The 16,351-nt window shown below is 39.3% G+C and overlaps 3 non-coding genes across 3 annotated transcripts; all 3 read right to left on the reverse strand.

Annotated features, from left to right (window-relative positions):
* Window positions 1-4,238: 4,238 nt before the first annotated feature.
* Window positions 4,239-4,360, reverse strand: TRNAL-CAA (transfer RNA leucine (anticodon CAA)). Its single transcript has 2 exons — window positions 4,323-4,360; window positions 4,239-4,284 (listed from the first exon to the last, which is right to left on the reverse strand). It is a non-coding gene; the product is annotated as a tRNA-Leu (tRNA).
* Window positions 4,361-10,718: 6,358 nt separating this feature from the next.
* TRNAL-CAA (transfer RNA leucine (anticodon CAA)) lies at window positions 10,719-10,840 on the reverse strand. Its single transcript has 2 exons — window positions 10,803-10,840; window positions 10,719-10,764 (listed from the first exon to the last, which is right to left on the reverse strand). It is a non-coding gene; the product is annotated as a tRNA-Leu (tRNA).
* Window positions 10,841-15,842: 5,002 nt separating this feature from the next.
* TRNAL-CAA (transfer RNA leucine (anticodon CAA)) lies at window positions 15,843-15,962 on the reverse strand. The gene is made up of 2 exons: window positions 15,925-15,962; window positions 15,843-15,888 (listed from the first exon to the last, which is right to left on the reverse strand). It is a non-coding gene; the product is annotated as a tRNA-Leu (tRNA).
* Between the last annotated feature and the right edge of the window lie 389 nt (window positions 15,963-16,351).

Raw genomic sequence — 16,351 nt, forward strand, 5'->3', positions numbered from 1 at the left:
CATACTAAGTAGGTGGCTTTGGACCAACCATTGCTACACGTGGCACAAACTTTTTGGTAACCAGAGAAATGGATATCTTGAGAGCAGTGATTTTGAATGTGCGCAGAGCTGGTTTATGCCAGCTTTGAGCACACCAACGATCATTACATTACATGTGCTTCAACATTACAAGTTTAACCTTACCAGTTGAAGCGCATGTAATGTAAGCGTTACAGTACCCGTCGGTATTACTGAAGCGGTTGTATATTCCCTCCCACGAGGCGAATTATAAACGTTTTTCCGTAACCAGCTGGGCCTGTCAAGAATATTTTAATCGGTTCGTGATTGAGAGATAACAGACTCCAAATTACATGTATGAGTATCTTTTGCTTGTCATTGGCCATTCTCATTAAGTTGCAGAAGTCCTCGTTGGTCATCAAGTTTTCGCATTTCTTTGAATTGCGCTGATTCGGTTGAGCGTGGTGTGCTTTAGATCCTCATTCATCTGCTGTTTGGATGATTGTAAAAGTTTCGAAAGGGGTCTTCTTCTCGCAGTCGCGTTACAAGGCTATACAGGTCATGTTAGTCAGGGTCACCGTCGTCGTTGTCTTGACACGTCGTCTTAAATATTTCAATCGTTTTGCGAATGTCCAAGTCCGATTCACACAATTTACGATCTAATATGAGCTCTCCATTGTCGTCGTAGATTTTGACATATTTCATCTTTGGCAATGTCTCTGTTTCCTCACTGCGAAATGAAATGTGGAGTATTACCATCTCGTGCTTGTACTTCTTAAGATCCTGAGCCGTGATGGTTTCGATAACGTATTATGCGTGGATACTGTCTTTTCTTGCAGATCTCGTTAGCGCTGCATGTGGAATTTGCGACAAAGCATGACAGAGTAACATGATCCAACATGATAGTATGATTGTAACAATATAAATACTTGTATTGTTGCAATCATACTATTCAAGAAATGGCCGCAATCAAATGGGTAATTAGGCTATTGGCCTAACTTCTTCCAAACGTTGATTCGGTACAGTAAGCAGCGGTCGTTTGTATCCTATTTATCACTAACATTGATTCGGTGGAGTAAGTAGCGGGCGTGAGTATAAATTACATCGTTCATGATTTTCGTTCTAGCTCTTCGAAATTTAGTAGATGTCGTCAAGGATGTTTACATATAAAACATTTTTCGTGCGTATAGGCCTGTTTTTCAGAAAAACAGGCAAACCGACCAGACAACACTTGCAATAACTGTGCCACTGTGCTCTGGTAAATCTGGCCTTGACGGCGGTTCAACATCTGCTGTTACCCAAAACAATCTGCAACAACAGCTCTCACCCATCCTTTTATTAAGGAATACTCCAACTCGCAACATGATTCCTTGAGTCATTGTTTTAATGAAAAAACAGTAATCTAACAGTTCTGCCCATCTTGCCCATAACATATCGTAACTTCAGTCTTGGCCTGGCTCTCAACACGTCAGTTAAAAGATCGGCTCTTAAGTCCATGTAAATTTAAAAAGTTGGGTCATTTCATTCATTTTGGGCTATAAAGTTTCATTCAGTTGGCCTGAGGCCGGGCTTAAAATTCTGCATCAAGAATAATATTAATTATTATTATCATCATAACTATTATAATTTGTATTAGGGGATGGAACGCTTCCCACATGTCAGACCTGTTTGGTTTCTTTTATTAAGGGAAATGTAATGCAGTTCAATGATTTCCAGTGATTCCACATAATACTAACTTTCCTATGTAAACATTGTGCAGACATATTTCTTAAATTTTATGTCATAAAAAGAATAAATAAACATTATTCGAAAACTGGAAATTGCAAACTGGATAAAATCGACGTTTTATTGTTAAATGATATTGGTGGTAACAATTAATGTAAAACTGAATGGAGGAAAAAAATACTCAAATAACATAACGTGGTTTCGTTCTACGGACCTCTGGGTTATGGGCCCAGCACGCTTCCACTGCGCCACTCTGCTACGTTTAGGTTGTTCTTATATTGAACTTATATCAGAGAAATGTAATGCTAAGACATTCATAAGTATCCGACTTCCACTGCTTGTGAATGTCGTAGATGGGGCAGACGGGGTGGAAAAAGAATAAAAATATATAAAAGTATTTTTTGGCAACAAGGATAAAATTATGGGATGGTAGTAATCGAGACATGTGAAGCTATCAACTTCCACAACGACAGATGAAAGTTTTTTGAAGCAATCAACTACCCACTGGCTAAAGGTAAAGTTCAACACATCTATTCTATAACTATCTTTCCTCAATTTGAATTTACGCCCCCTCGTAATCTGAGCAAGAAGAAGAATCCCATCAGCATTGAGCTTGCTGAACCCATTCAAGGCCTTATACACCTCAACGAGATCACCTAGCAGGTGCCCAGTCTCCAGATGCTGCAATTTTCAGAAATTTAAGACCACTCGTTCGTTTCCCTCTCTAATTTTGTTGCCCTTCTGTGTACTCGCTCAAGCAACTCTACATCCTTTCTAAAATGAGGCCTCCAGACCTGTGCGCAGTACTTAAGGCGTGGCCTGACCATTCATTGCCTTATATAAAGGAATGATCACCTTTTCCCTACTAGCAAATTCTTGTATACCATTGACAATATAATGAGCTGCTCTGGCAGCCTCCCTCCACTGCTCAGAAAATTTTATATCTGACTACACAATTACTCCCAGATCTTTTTCATTTTCTACCACCCTAAGTGTAGTAGTGCCACACAGTTGGTTCATTTCTGTGAGGGTACTTCTACCCATATCCAGTACTTTGCATTTGTTTCCAATGGTTTGAAGGGTAAAAAAATTCAGGTGTTCTTCGGGGGGGGGGAAGACTGGGAACCGCGACCAAGTATGAATTAAAAAAACAGATATGATGTGGACGAGGATTAATTTAGAGGCAAATGAGATATTGGCGAGGACTCTCTCCTAATATTATGAACTAAAGTTGGTGTTATTAGGAGATTAATTGGTATTAGTAAATAATATTAATATTACTTCTGATAATACCAACTGTCAAGAAATACGCATTAATTACAACAAGCTGAGATTTAAACATTTTCAAACAATAATCAAAACATATAGCAGAGCGTGGTTTCGATCCACGGACCTCTGGGTTATGGGCCCAGCACGCTTCCACTGCGCCACTCTGCTACATTTCAGTAACGCTCCTTCGTTAAGTGAAATGCAATCCTACGATACTATCATTCATAAATGAAAGGTTAATTTTGGGGGGGGGGCACGTATTCCATTACGTGGCAGAGCCTTCTGCAGGGATATTGGCCCATGCAGTAATTATTGTTAGTGGTTTTTAGGCTCATCAGTAATTTAGGATAGGCGATTTGGATGTGCAGGAACCCGGAATTACTTACTGGGAAAAACAATATTCTCTCTGCTTGGGATCAGTTAACTACCTCTCCGATTGGTTGAATAGTCGATTATATAAACATGGATCTTTTATCAACGACCCTTCCCTTTTGTAAAATTATCCATTTCGGCAACCCCCACTCCCTTCCCCATTTATAACTAAACACGAACCAAGAGCCGTCCCAGAGTTTTCTAAAGAGGTGGGAGTGAGTGTTTTGGTGAATAATTAATCTTTTATCAGGTAGCTGTGAAAATAATTTTGTTCATAATGGAGGGGGGGGGGGGATTAGCCCTTTCAGTCTCTGTCTAGGGCTGCCCCTGTACCAACTTGATTTTATTGAAAAAAGAACCCAAAAAACTGTGGTTTTAACTGATAAAGGTCAAGGACCCGTCAATGAATACCATAAATTCATTGTTCCCCATTCAAACTGTGTCCTCTCCGAGTTTGTTTATTTTGATAAAGCTTTTCTTCCAAGGGAACATTTTTCTTTTTATAATCTTGGGAAATATATAATTTATTGACTTTTTTAAAAATAAATTTTTAAAACAATCAATTAATATAAATTTTATTTATTTTTATTCATTGTTTTTCAAAAGTTTTAAAAATTTTTATAACTTACAAAAATCACATAAAATACTCTATTTTGCTGTATTGTTTATTATAATTATCATTTATACAATTAAAACATCATTTTTAATTGTCATGTAGTACAAAAGAAGGAAAATTTGAAAAACAATTTGAAAAGACGTGGAATACCAATCTGACAATCGAAAATAAATCTGTTATTAATTACAAAACACATGGAGCAAAAAAAAAATAATAAAGTGATCATTATAAATGAAGATAATAGTAAAAAAAAAAATTATGTCAGGAGTGGGATTCGAACCCACGCCCACATACGTGGACCAGAATTCACATCAACTGTCAGATAGTTGAAGGTATAGACAACCTTGAGTCTGGCGCCTTAGACCGCTCGGCCACCCTGACATTGCGCTTATGTTTTTCTATTGCATTTATTTATGAGAGTAAGAATTAAAAGTTTTATTTTGTTTTCAAACCTCAGTAGTTTTAAACATAAAAAAAAAATAAATAAAAAAGTGCCTTTTATAGAATCGTTTCAACAGCGAAATCAGCAAAGGGCCTTAGAATTGCACCACGCTATAAAGGGTACATCTGGGTGTTGGGACCCCGCCCCCAGAAACAATATACACATATATTTTTTATTTTTTTTAAATATAAAATATATTCACATACAAAATATAAATTCAATACATTGACTTCTTCGAACTAAACTTATAAGATAAAATACTTACAGAAGCTTTCGACTCTGTGTGTGTCTCTTCCTCAGCCATGAATACATAAATACGTTAATATATGTATATAATATCGGTGTAGATACACCATACACAACTCTTAAAGAAAAACTATGTTAGTAGTGTAAAGGGCATCATTTCATCTGTATCTCATATTGTGCTCATCCTTCACAACGTGTTACCATGTATTGTACTACCTCAAATAAGTAACACTTCACTAATAGAGAAGATTATTGTCACTTATTCTCGATGGGCACCACCACCCAGACGGCACCGTTTCAAAGCTAGTTGGCTTTTCATCGGTGGGGGCCTTTCACACTACGATCGTAGTTTTTCTTTAAGAGTTGCGTATACTGTATCTCCACCGATATTATATAGATATAGAATCTTAAACTCTTAAAATATTATGCCTTGTTGCATTTAGTTTATTTAAATAAATACGTTACATATGGAAATCAAGAACGGTACCGCGTGGTCATGTTAGATAAACATAGCACGTGACCTCACTTAAACAGAAGCTTGTCTTACCACATAAACAAGCTTTTCTTACGTATTTTTGTATTCATTTCGAATTACCACGCAACCCGCATCTCTCTTCTCCCATTGGCTGAATAAATATCATTAGGAGGAAAATTATTTTGATGTATAGAAAGATAATAATAATAACAGAGGCCATAATAACCTCAAAGAAAGAAGAAAGAACCTGTACACCCTCACCCACCTGATGTACATAGATGACATCAAGCTCTACGGGGCAACCGAGAAGCAACTCCAGCAACCACTCCGGATCACGAAAGAATTCAGCAATGATATTCGGATGGAAATCGTTTAGACAAATGCAAGACTCACGCAATGCACCAGAGAAAATTAGTCAACCAAAAACTACCAGCTGCAGACTGGTAAAGAGATCGAAGCCGTGACAGAGGGAGAGGCCTAAAAATACCTTGGGATGATGCAGGCTCATCAGTTATAGCACAAGGAAATTAAGGCCTGCCTGACCGAAAATACCATCAGAAACTCAGAAGCCTGCTGAAAGCAAAGCTGAACGGAGGGAACACAATTAAAGCCATAAACACCTATGCGGTCTCAGTGCTAACATACTCCTTCGGGGTAATAGATTGGACTAACGCCGAGTTGGAGAATATCATGAGAAAGACAAGAACAATGATGACCAAGAGCCGCCAACACCACTCGAAGTCAGCCGTGAACAGACTGACAATTGCTCGGAAAGAAGGAGGAGGGGCCTGAGAGATCTCATTAAGCAACAGAAGACAGCGATTGCTAACCTGAAGGATTACTTCCAGAAACACACAGCGGCACTCCATCAGGCCATAAGGAAGATAGACAAGTGGTATATCCACTCAACCTAAGCAAGGAGTTCCCCCAACCAGGAGGCACAAACGAAGCTAGAAAGATGGGCAGAGAAGACACTCAATGGCAGACACTACAATGATCTCCATCAAGATCACATAGATAAAACTGCTTCCAATGCATGCTAGCGAGCAGGACGCTCTTCCCCGAGACTGAGGGATTCATGATCGCCATCCAAGACCAGGTAATGAACACCAGGAACTAGAAAAAATGCATCGCCAAGGAGCCCGGAGTGTCAGATGACACCTGCAGATGATGCCACCTGGCCTCAGAAACGATCCAACACATCACTGAGTACACTCGTAGACACGACAGGGTAGCCAGGTTAATACTTCAGAAGCTAGAAAGGAAATACCAGTTGATCAAAGAAAGCGTACCGTACTACAAGTACTACCCCGAGGCAGTACTAGAAACCCCAACCCACAAGCTGTACTGGAACCGCGCCATAATAACGCATAGGACAAACCCGCACAACAGACCGAACATAACCCCTTGTGGACAAGAAGAAAAAGACTACCTATCTGATTGACACAGTGGTACCCAACACTGGCAACCAGCAGAAAACTCATGGGTAAAAAATCAGGAAGTACACGAACCTAAGACAAGAGATCAAACAGATGTGGCATATGCAACAAGTAACGACCATCCCGATCATCATGTCGACCACTGGTACGGTACCAAAGACCCTACATAACAGCCTAGCAGCAATAGGTCTCCCAGCGAACACATACAAGGAACTCCAGAAAGTCGCAATCCTAAACACCTGTAGGATAGTCAGAGAGTTCCTCCACCAACAGTAGGACAAGACGTAAGAACAACGACCCTGTGTACTTGGTAGCAATACCCATCACAAGGTGGAACCCCCAATCAGGGAGAAATAAAATCACGGTCAGCTGTGTTTTTTTTTTTTTTTTTTTTTTGACATCGACGGCTTATTTACCAACGAAAAAACTCTTTCCGTTGTACCGTTGGTTCCTGACAAACATAACGCAAATCATTTGCATTATATGCAGGCTACATGTCCAATCCGGGACATTTTCTGGGACAGTTTTCAATGCGGGGCAAACGACTGAAATCCGAGACTGTCAGGCTTAATTCGGACCTCTGGTCACTTTAGTTTTGAGGGATGAGAAATTATCTAGCAGGATCCGTACCTTACGCTTTCGCATAACCATGACTTTTTTGAATTCTATGAGCCACTCTTTTCAGGGGTTATCCATGCTCTGCAATTGGAAGCATATGTCACCGCTATTGACTGCAATCCACATTGGCTGATTTACAAATGATGAGCAGCTTTCTATTATCTGTTCCCGTCCATTTGTGCGCAACGAGGGTTGCTATTCTTACTTTTCTTACCTTGGATCCAGATGGTAATTCATTTGCTAACACGAGACAACTGGGAGGCATGGCAATAGACCCCATCATAATTATAGATATCCTCTGCTTTGTAGTGCTCATGACGGTCAGGTCAAGCATTACGTAGCCAAGACTCCGCTACTTCCTTGTCATGACTTTGCTTTTTACCATGGAATTTTTTGAATTACATGGTAAAAAGCAAATGAATCCATTATCGATTAAACGTTCCTTGAACATCCAGTTTCTTAGCTAAAGTATGTGCTTTTTCGAGGGGTGGCCTGGGAATTGAAATGCTAAGAGGTTTGTGTCAACACGAAATAGGGCTTCGTTGACATCTTCTAGGTTGAATCTCTTTGTCATTTCTTTCTCGGATTAACATTTCTTATAAATCTATCTATGATTGCCTACGTGGAAACATAGATACAGTGTATGTATTGCTTGGTATTAATGTCTATGCTTGTGGGAAACATTTTCAAAAAACAGCAAATCGAAGAACAAATAATTAATGAAGTATTAAAAACATAGAACAACTAAAAATATATTTACCTGCAGGAAAACAATTAGCCAGTACAAGATACTACTGGTAACGGTCAACGGTTAACCCAAGCACGGTACTAAGTAGTATAGGTTCTAATGCCTCTCGTGCTTGGGGTTCACATAAAAAAAAAAAAAAGAACTCAAACTGAAGGGGGAAAAAAAAATCAATTATAGCAGAGCGTGGTTTCGATCCACGGACCTCTGGGTTATGGGCCCAGCACGCTTCCACTGCGCCACTCTGCTACATGTGGCAAACATGCTCTCATTAAGGGAAATGCAATACTACGATACCAGAATCATAAGCGAAAGATTTACTTATTTTTGGTTAGATTTGGACACGAATTCCATTGCGTGGCAAAAGCCATCTGCAGGGATATAGGGGCAAATGAGATATTGGCGAGGACTATCTCCTAATATTATGAACTACAGTTGGTGTTATTAGGAAATAACATTATTATTACTTCTGATAATACCAACTGTCAAACAATACGCATTAATTACAACAAGCTGAGATTTAAAAATTTTCAAACAATAATCAAAACATATTGCAGAGCGTGGTTTCCATCCACGGATCTCTGGGTTATGGGCCCAGCACGCTTCCACTGCGCCACTGTGCTACGTAACTTCCTCTTCAAGTTAAAAAGCAGCTTTTTTTTTTTTTTTTTTTTTTTAATTCCGAAATTTTAACAAGAGCTGGTGCAAGCTTCTGGGGCTCCCTCCTACACATCCGAGGATGAAGGTCACTTTTTTTGGTACTCGGAAATGCAATTCTATGACATTAATAGAGGAACAATATAGTCCAAGGAGAATCGCATAGATTACAATCACGTACTTAATATAATCAGATGGCAATTATTTTATCCATATTAGTATTTAAGGATACCGTATTTTTGAACTTCCTTTTTGTTTTTTGATCGAAATCACTTGAATCACGATTTATATGTTTATTTTTGAACTATTTTTTGAATATTTGATCATATATTAACAATTTCAAACTTTTAGTTATGACTTACATAGTGGAACAAAGTACATTAAACGAATTTAATTTATTAAACTAATTTTGTGGGATGTGAAATTATCTATCAGGATCTGTACCTTAACGCTTTCGCATAACCATGTCTTTGTTGAATTCTATGAGCCACTCTTTTAAGACGTTATCCAGGCTCTGTAGCTGGATGCATATTTCACTGGTATTGACTGCAATCCACATTGGCATACGGGATTAACAGATTTACCGATGGCGCTTTCGATCAGTTCCTGTCCACTTGCACGCAACGAAGGCTGTTACTCTTACTTTGTCTCCAGATGGTACTTCATTTGGTAACACCAGACCACCTCGCGGGAGAACACAGTAATAGACTCCGTAATAAACCCTTAAATGTCGCTTTTCTCCACTAACGATTAGGAAATTTGACTGGTGGAAAAATTCATGAAAATAAATAAAAATATACGAAAATACTTCCCAAAACAGTGTTAAATTATGGAGAACAATTGTAAACATCTGGATCCGGGGCTGCAAATATGAACCAATGTATGGATACGATGTCGGAGAGGACTGGTATTTATTCATATGAGAAGCCGGTAAAGAATTAAACAAAAAAGAACATATAGCAGAGCGTGGTTTCAATCTACGGACCTCTGGGTTATGGGCACAGCATTCTTCCACTGCGCCACTCTGCTAGGTTTCAATAACGCTCTTTCGTTAAGGGAAATGCAATCCTACGATACTATCATGCATAAATGAAAGGTTACTTTTGGGGGGGGGAACGTAATCCATTACGTGGCAGAGCCTTCTGCAGGGATATTGGCCCATGCAGTTATTGTTGTTAGTGGTTTTTAGGCTCGTCAGTAATTTAGGATAGGCGATTTGCATATTGTGCAGGAACCAGGAATTACTTACTGGGAAAAACAATATTCTCTCTGCCTGAGATCAGTTAACTACCTCTCCGATTGGTTGAATAGTCGATTATATAAACATGGATCTTTTATCAACGACCTTTCCCTTTTGTAAAATTATCCACTTCGGCAACCCCCACCCCCTTGCCCATTTATAACTAAACACGAACCAAGTGCCGTCCCAGAATTTTCTAAAGAGGTGGGAGTGAGTGTGTTGGTGAATCATTAAGCCTTCATCAGGTAGCTGTGAAAATAATTTGGTTCATAAGGGGGGGGGGGATTAGCCCTTTCAGCCTCTGTCTAGGGCTGCCCCTGTACCAACTTGATTTTATTGAAAAAAAAAAAAAAACAAAAAAATGTGGCTGTAACTGATAAAGGTCAAGGATCCATCAATGAATCCCATAAATTCATTGTTCCCCATTCGAACTGTGTCCTCTCCGAGTTTATTTATTTTGATAAAGCTTTGCTTCCAACGGAACATTTTTCTTTTTAAATAAATTTAAAATAAATTTATTTAAAATAAATTTATTTAAAATAAATTTTTAAAACAATCAATTAATATAAATTTTATTTATTTTTATTCATTGTTTTTCAAAAGTTTTAAAATTTTTTATAACTTACAAAAGATCACATAAAATACTCTTATTTTGCTGTATTGTTTATTATAATTATCATTTATACAATTAAAACATCATTTTTAATTGTCATGTAGTACAAAAGAAGGAAAATTTGAAAAACAATTTGAAAAGACGTGGAATACCAATCTGACAATCGAAAATAAATCTGTTATTAATATAAAATTATAAAACACCTAGAGCAAAAAAAATAATAAAGTGATCATTATAAATGATGATAATAGTAAAAAAATATTATGTCAGGAGTAGGATTCGAACCCACGCCCACATACGTGGACCAGAATTCACATCAACTGACAGATAGTTGAAGGTATAGACAACCTTGAGTCTGGCGCCTTAGACCGCTCGGCCACCCTGACATTGCTCTCATGGTTCTCTATTGCATTTATTTATGAGAGTAAGAATTAAAAGTTTTATTTTGTTTTCAAACCTCACTAGTTTTAAACATTAAAAAAGTGCCTTTTATAGAATCGTTTCAAAACAGAAACCAGCAAAGGGCCTAAGAAATTTCACCACTCTATAAAGGGTACATCTGGGGGATTGGGAAACCCCCCCCCCTAGAAACAATGTACACATATTTTTTAAAAGTTTTTTTACATATAAAAAATATTCACATACAAAATATAAATTCAATACATTGACTTCTTTGAACTAAACTTATAAAATAAAATATCTTAAAAAAAAAAAACGAATACAGCCTATATATATACAGGTAGCCAGGATCGGAGGAAGAATACATCAGAAGCTAGCAAGGAAATACCAGTTGATCGAAAAAAAGTGTTACTACAAGTACATGTACAAACCCCAGGCAGTACTAGAGACCCCAACCCACAAGCTGTACTGGGACTGCGCCATAATAACGGATAGAACAGTCCCGCACAACAGACTGGACATAACCGTTGTGGACAAGAAGGAAAAGGCTACCTATCTGATTGACATAGCTTTATCCAACACTGGAAACCTGCAGAAAACCCATGGGGAAAAAATCAGGAAGTACATCAACCTAAGACAGGAGATCAAAGAGATGTTGCATATGCAAAAAGTAACGACCATCCAGCTCATTGTGTCAACCACAGGTATTGTGACAAAACCGCACATAACAGCCTCGCAGCAATAGGTCTCCTAGCAAACACCTACAAGGAACTCCAGAAAGTCACAATCCTGAACACCTGTAGTCAGGTGTTCAGGATTTCCTAGTCAGGGAGTTCCTAGACCATCAGTAACACCAGACATAACAACAATCACCCTGTGTACTTGGTAGCAATACCCATCACGAGGTGGAACTCCCCATCAGAGAGAAATAATATAAAAGAGTAATAATAATAATAATAACAACAATACATTTGCATTGTATGCAGGCTACATGTCCAATCCGGGACATTTTCCTGGACAGTTTTCAATGCGGGGCAAACGACTGAAATCCGAGACTGTCAGGCTTAATCCGGACCTCTGGTCACTTTAGTTTTGAAGGATGAAAAATTATCTAGCAGGATCCGCACCTTACGCTTTCGCATAACCATGACTTTTTTGAATTCTATGAGCCACTCTTTTCAGAGGTTATCCATGCTCTGCAATTGGAAACATATTTCACTGCTGTTGACTGCAATCCACATTGGCTGATTTACAAATGATGAGCAGCTTTCTATTATCTGTTCCCGTCCATTTGTACGCAACGAGGGCTGTTATTCTTACTTTTCTTACCTTGGATCCAGATGGTAATTCATTTGCTAACACGAGACCACTGGGAGGCATGGCAATAGACCCCATCATAATTATAGATATCCTCTGCTTTGTAGTGCTCATGACGGTCAGGTCAAGCATTACGTAGCCAAGACTCCGCTACTTCCTTGTCATGACTTTGCTTTTTACCATGTAATTTTTTGAATTACATCGTAAAAAGCAAATGAATCCATTATCGATTAAACGTTCCTTGAACATCCAGTTTCTTAGCTAAAGTATGTGCTTTTTCGAGAGTTGGCCTGGGAATTGAAATGTTAAGAGGTTTGTGTGCAACACGAAATAGGGCTTAGTTTACATCTTCTCTCGTTGAATCTCTTTGTCGTGTCTTTCTCGGATTAACATTTCTTATAAATCTATCTATGATTGCCTACGTGGAAACATAGATACAGTGTATGTATTGCTTGTGGGAAACATCTTCCAAAAACAGCAAATCGAAGAACTAATTAATGAAGTATTAAAATCATAGAACAACTAAACATATATATATATATATATATATATATATATATATATATATATATATATATATGTATGTACCTACAGGAAAACAATTAGCCAGTACAAGATACTAGTGGTAACGGTCAACTCAAACTGAAGAAAAAAAAAAAAAAAATCACTAATAGCAGAGCGTGGTTTCGATCCACGGACCTCTGGGTTATGGGCCCAGCACGCTTCCACTGCGCCACTCTGCTACACGTGTCCAGCAGCTCTCTTTAAGGGATATGCAATTAACGATACCAGAATCATAAAAAAAAGATTTACTTATTTTTGGTTGTGTTGGGGCACGAATTCCATTGCGTGGCAAAAGCCATCTGCAGGGATATTGGCCCATGCAGTTATTGTTGTTGGTGGTTTTTAGGCTCAGTAACTTAGGATATACAGTATTATGCTTTGTTATTGACCGGGTTAGTGCCTTTTCACCACGTTTTGCTCGTAGTGGACTGTCCAAATCGATTATTGGTATCGTTTTAATTGTATATCATATTGTGAATACTTTCACAACGAGTGGTAGAGGTATTGCACTGCTTTGAATAAGTAACGCTTCACCAGTTGAGAAGACTAATGTTAATTATGCTCGGCGGATACTACCACCCAGACGGTACCGTTTGAAAAATGGTATGGGACAAAACATTGTGTTATCCCTATTAAACTTAGGAAAGCAAAAAGGTGTAGGAAAGTGACAGTAGGAGAGGAAGATTAAGAAATGCGGTCGAAAGAGAGAAGGGACAGTTACTCCTCACACTCACTCACTCACTGAACCAAGCCACTCATAAATCCCCCGAATAGGTAACACTTCCTCATTAGGGAAAACTTTTGTTACCTATTCGCGGTAAGGAGAGTCCCATAAAGATCCCACAAAGCCACACCATTTCGAAGCTGATTGGCTTCTCATCCGTGGGTGGGCAGGTGTTGCAATAGTGACGACCCATTTATGAAGTATAACTCCCCAATATGAGAGATGACTGATGGTTTGTAATAGTATAAACGCCCCATGCTTCATGCAAAATAATCGCATTAAGCTTTTGAGTATTACGTCCTAAATTTGTATTCACAGGACGATTGGCATGTTGTGCAGGAACCCGGAATTACTTACTGGGAAAAACAATATTCCCTCTGCCTGAGATCGACTAACTACCTCTCTGATTGGTTGAATACTCAATTATTTAAACTTGGATATTTTATCAATGACCGTTCTGTTTTGTAAAATTATTCATTTTGATTACCCTCTCCCTCTGCCCGTTTATAACTACAGGGTGTCTCAAAAATATTGGTACAAACGTTTAAGGGAGGTAGGGAGGTAACATCTAAAGGAATGTGAATCGCATAGGAACCCATAGCCGGAAACTTCACCGTAAGTCGGTAGATGGCGCTGTTCATCAGTTCGCGAGAGAGAAAATTTCTGGTTTACTCATTCAAGCAGTAGTCGCCGCACGAAGAGCATGCATCGATATACGAACTGTGAGCTGGCAGACATGCACCTAGTGTATGGATTAGCAGAGGGAAATGGACGAGCCGCTCAACAAATTTATGGAGAACGTTTCCCAGACAGACATGTACCGGACCACCGTTTGTTTGCGCGTGTGCATCAAAATTTGTGCGATTATGGGTCATTTAGAGGTAACAGGAGTAGTGCGGGCAGACCACGTTCGACGCGAATTCCCGCCATGGAAGACAGTGTGTTGAATGCCGTCCAGAATAATCCTACTACCAGCACACGTGCCGTTGCCTCTACCTCAGAAGTGTCTCGTTGCAGTGTACAGCGTGTCTGGCACGGCGATTCCTTACACCCCTTTCATCTCCAAAGGGTTCAGTTACTGCTCCCCCAAGATCATCCTGCACGTATGGCTTTTGCGCAGTGGTTTCTCCAAGAAAGTGTTCAAGACTTAAATTTTCCAGCCTATGTTTTGTTAACGGATAGGCTTATTTCACTCGGGAAGGCTTATTCAATCAGCGCAATGCTCATGTGTGGGCGCACGACAACCCACACGGTGTGCGCCCCCATGCGGCACAACATCGCTTCGCAATAAATGTGTGGGCAGGTATGGTCGGTGACTGCTTAGTCGGCCCATACCTGTTACCATCCCGCAATAACTTCGCTAAATATCGGATCTTTTTTGAACAAGTTCTACCAGGGTTACTTGACGATGTTCCAGAAAATGTGAGACACAATATTTGGTTTCAACATGATGGGGCGCCTGCCCATTATGGAAGGTGTGTTCGTGACCATTTGAACAGGCGTTTTGGGCGTCGATGGATTGGCCGTGGTGGACCGGTTGCGTGACCCCCACGCTCACCTGATTTCTTTCTGTGGTGGGCCCTCAAATCTATCGTGTATGAATCGCCTGTGGAGACAGATGGATCTCGTGGCGAGACTCGTCTTTGCTACTGTCAAAGGAACTCCGGGTGTGTTCGACCGTGTCTGCCAATCCGAGCTGCGTCGGTGTCACGCATGCATCGCGTCTCATGGTGGAACCTTCGAGCATCTGTTGTAACATCAAGAAATGCATCCATCTCGTACTCCATTGTTAATATTAGGTCAAATAAATGTTTGCCACTAATTACTGTCTTGTGTCATTTCTGCTTCTTGTGCCTCTGCTACTTCTTTCCCGTGACGTTTCCGGTTATGGGTTCCTATGCGAGTCGCATTCCTTTAGATGTTACCTACCTCCCCTAAACGTTTGTACCAATATTTTTGAGACATCCTGTATAAACGAACGAGAGCCATCGCAGAATTTTCTAAAGAGGTGGGAGTGAGTGTTTTGGGGATTCATTAAACTTTAATCATCAGGCAGTTGTAAAAATAATTTTGTTGATAAGGGGGAGGGGCTCTATAGCCCTTTCAGCCTCTGCCTGGGACTACCCCTGTACCAACTTGATTTTATTTTTAAAAAAATTGTGGTTGTGATTGCTAACGGTCAAGGACTCATACGTGAATCCCATTTATTGATCGTTCCTCATTCAAATTGTGTCCTCTCCGAGTTTGTTTATTTTTTTAAAGTTTTCCTTCCAAGGGAACATTTTTCTTCTTATAATTTTGAGACATGTACAATTTATTGATTGGCTAACTAAAAATAAATAAAGCGATCATTAAAAATGATGATAATAGTAAATAAAACATTATGTCAGGAGTGGGATTCGAAGCCACGCCCACATAGGTGGACCAGAATTCACATCAACTATCAGATAGTTGAAAATAGACAACCTTGAGTCTGGCGCCTTAGACCACTCGGCCACCCTGACATTGCTATCATTCTTTCCTCTTGCATTTATTTATCAGAGGAAGAATTAAAAGTTTTTTTTTTTTTTTCAAACCTCAGTAGTTTTAAACATTAATAATAATAATAAAGCTTGCTTTTTATAGAACCGTATCAACAGCAAAACCAACAAAGGGCCTTAGAAATTACACCACTGTATAAAGGGACACTAACCCAGACTTCTCCAAATGAGCGAGAAAGAATGATAAAGTCATCCTCCTCCTGGAAGTATCCGTCTACTTCCAAAACTATTTTGAGGGCTAGTGCAAGCTTCTTGGAATCGTCAGTTTTCACTCCTTTTTAGAGGTATGGAGGAATTTCTAAAGAGAGAAAGGTCATATTCCATTTTGGTAAATCATCAGTAAATCAGCCAGT

This window comes from Mastigoproctus giganteus, chromosome 11 (genome assembly GCF_048544385.1).
Source record: "Mastigoproctus giganteus isolate SK-2022 chromosome 11, ASM4854438v1, whole genome shotgun sequence".
NCBI lineage: Eukaryota > Metazoa > Arthropoda > Arachnida > Uropygi > Thelyphonidae > Mastigoproctus > Mastigoproctus giganteus.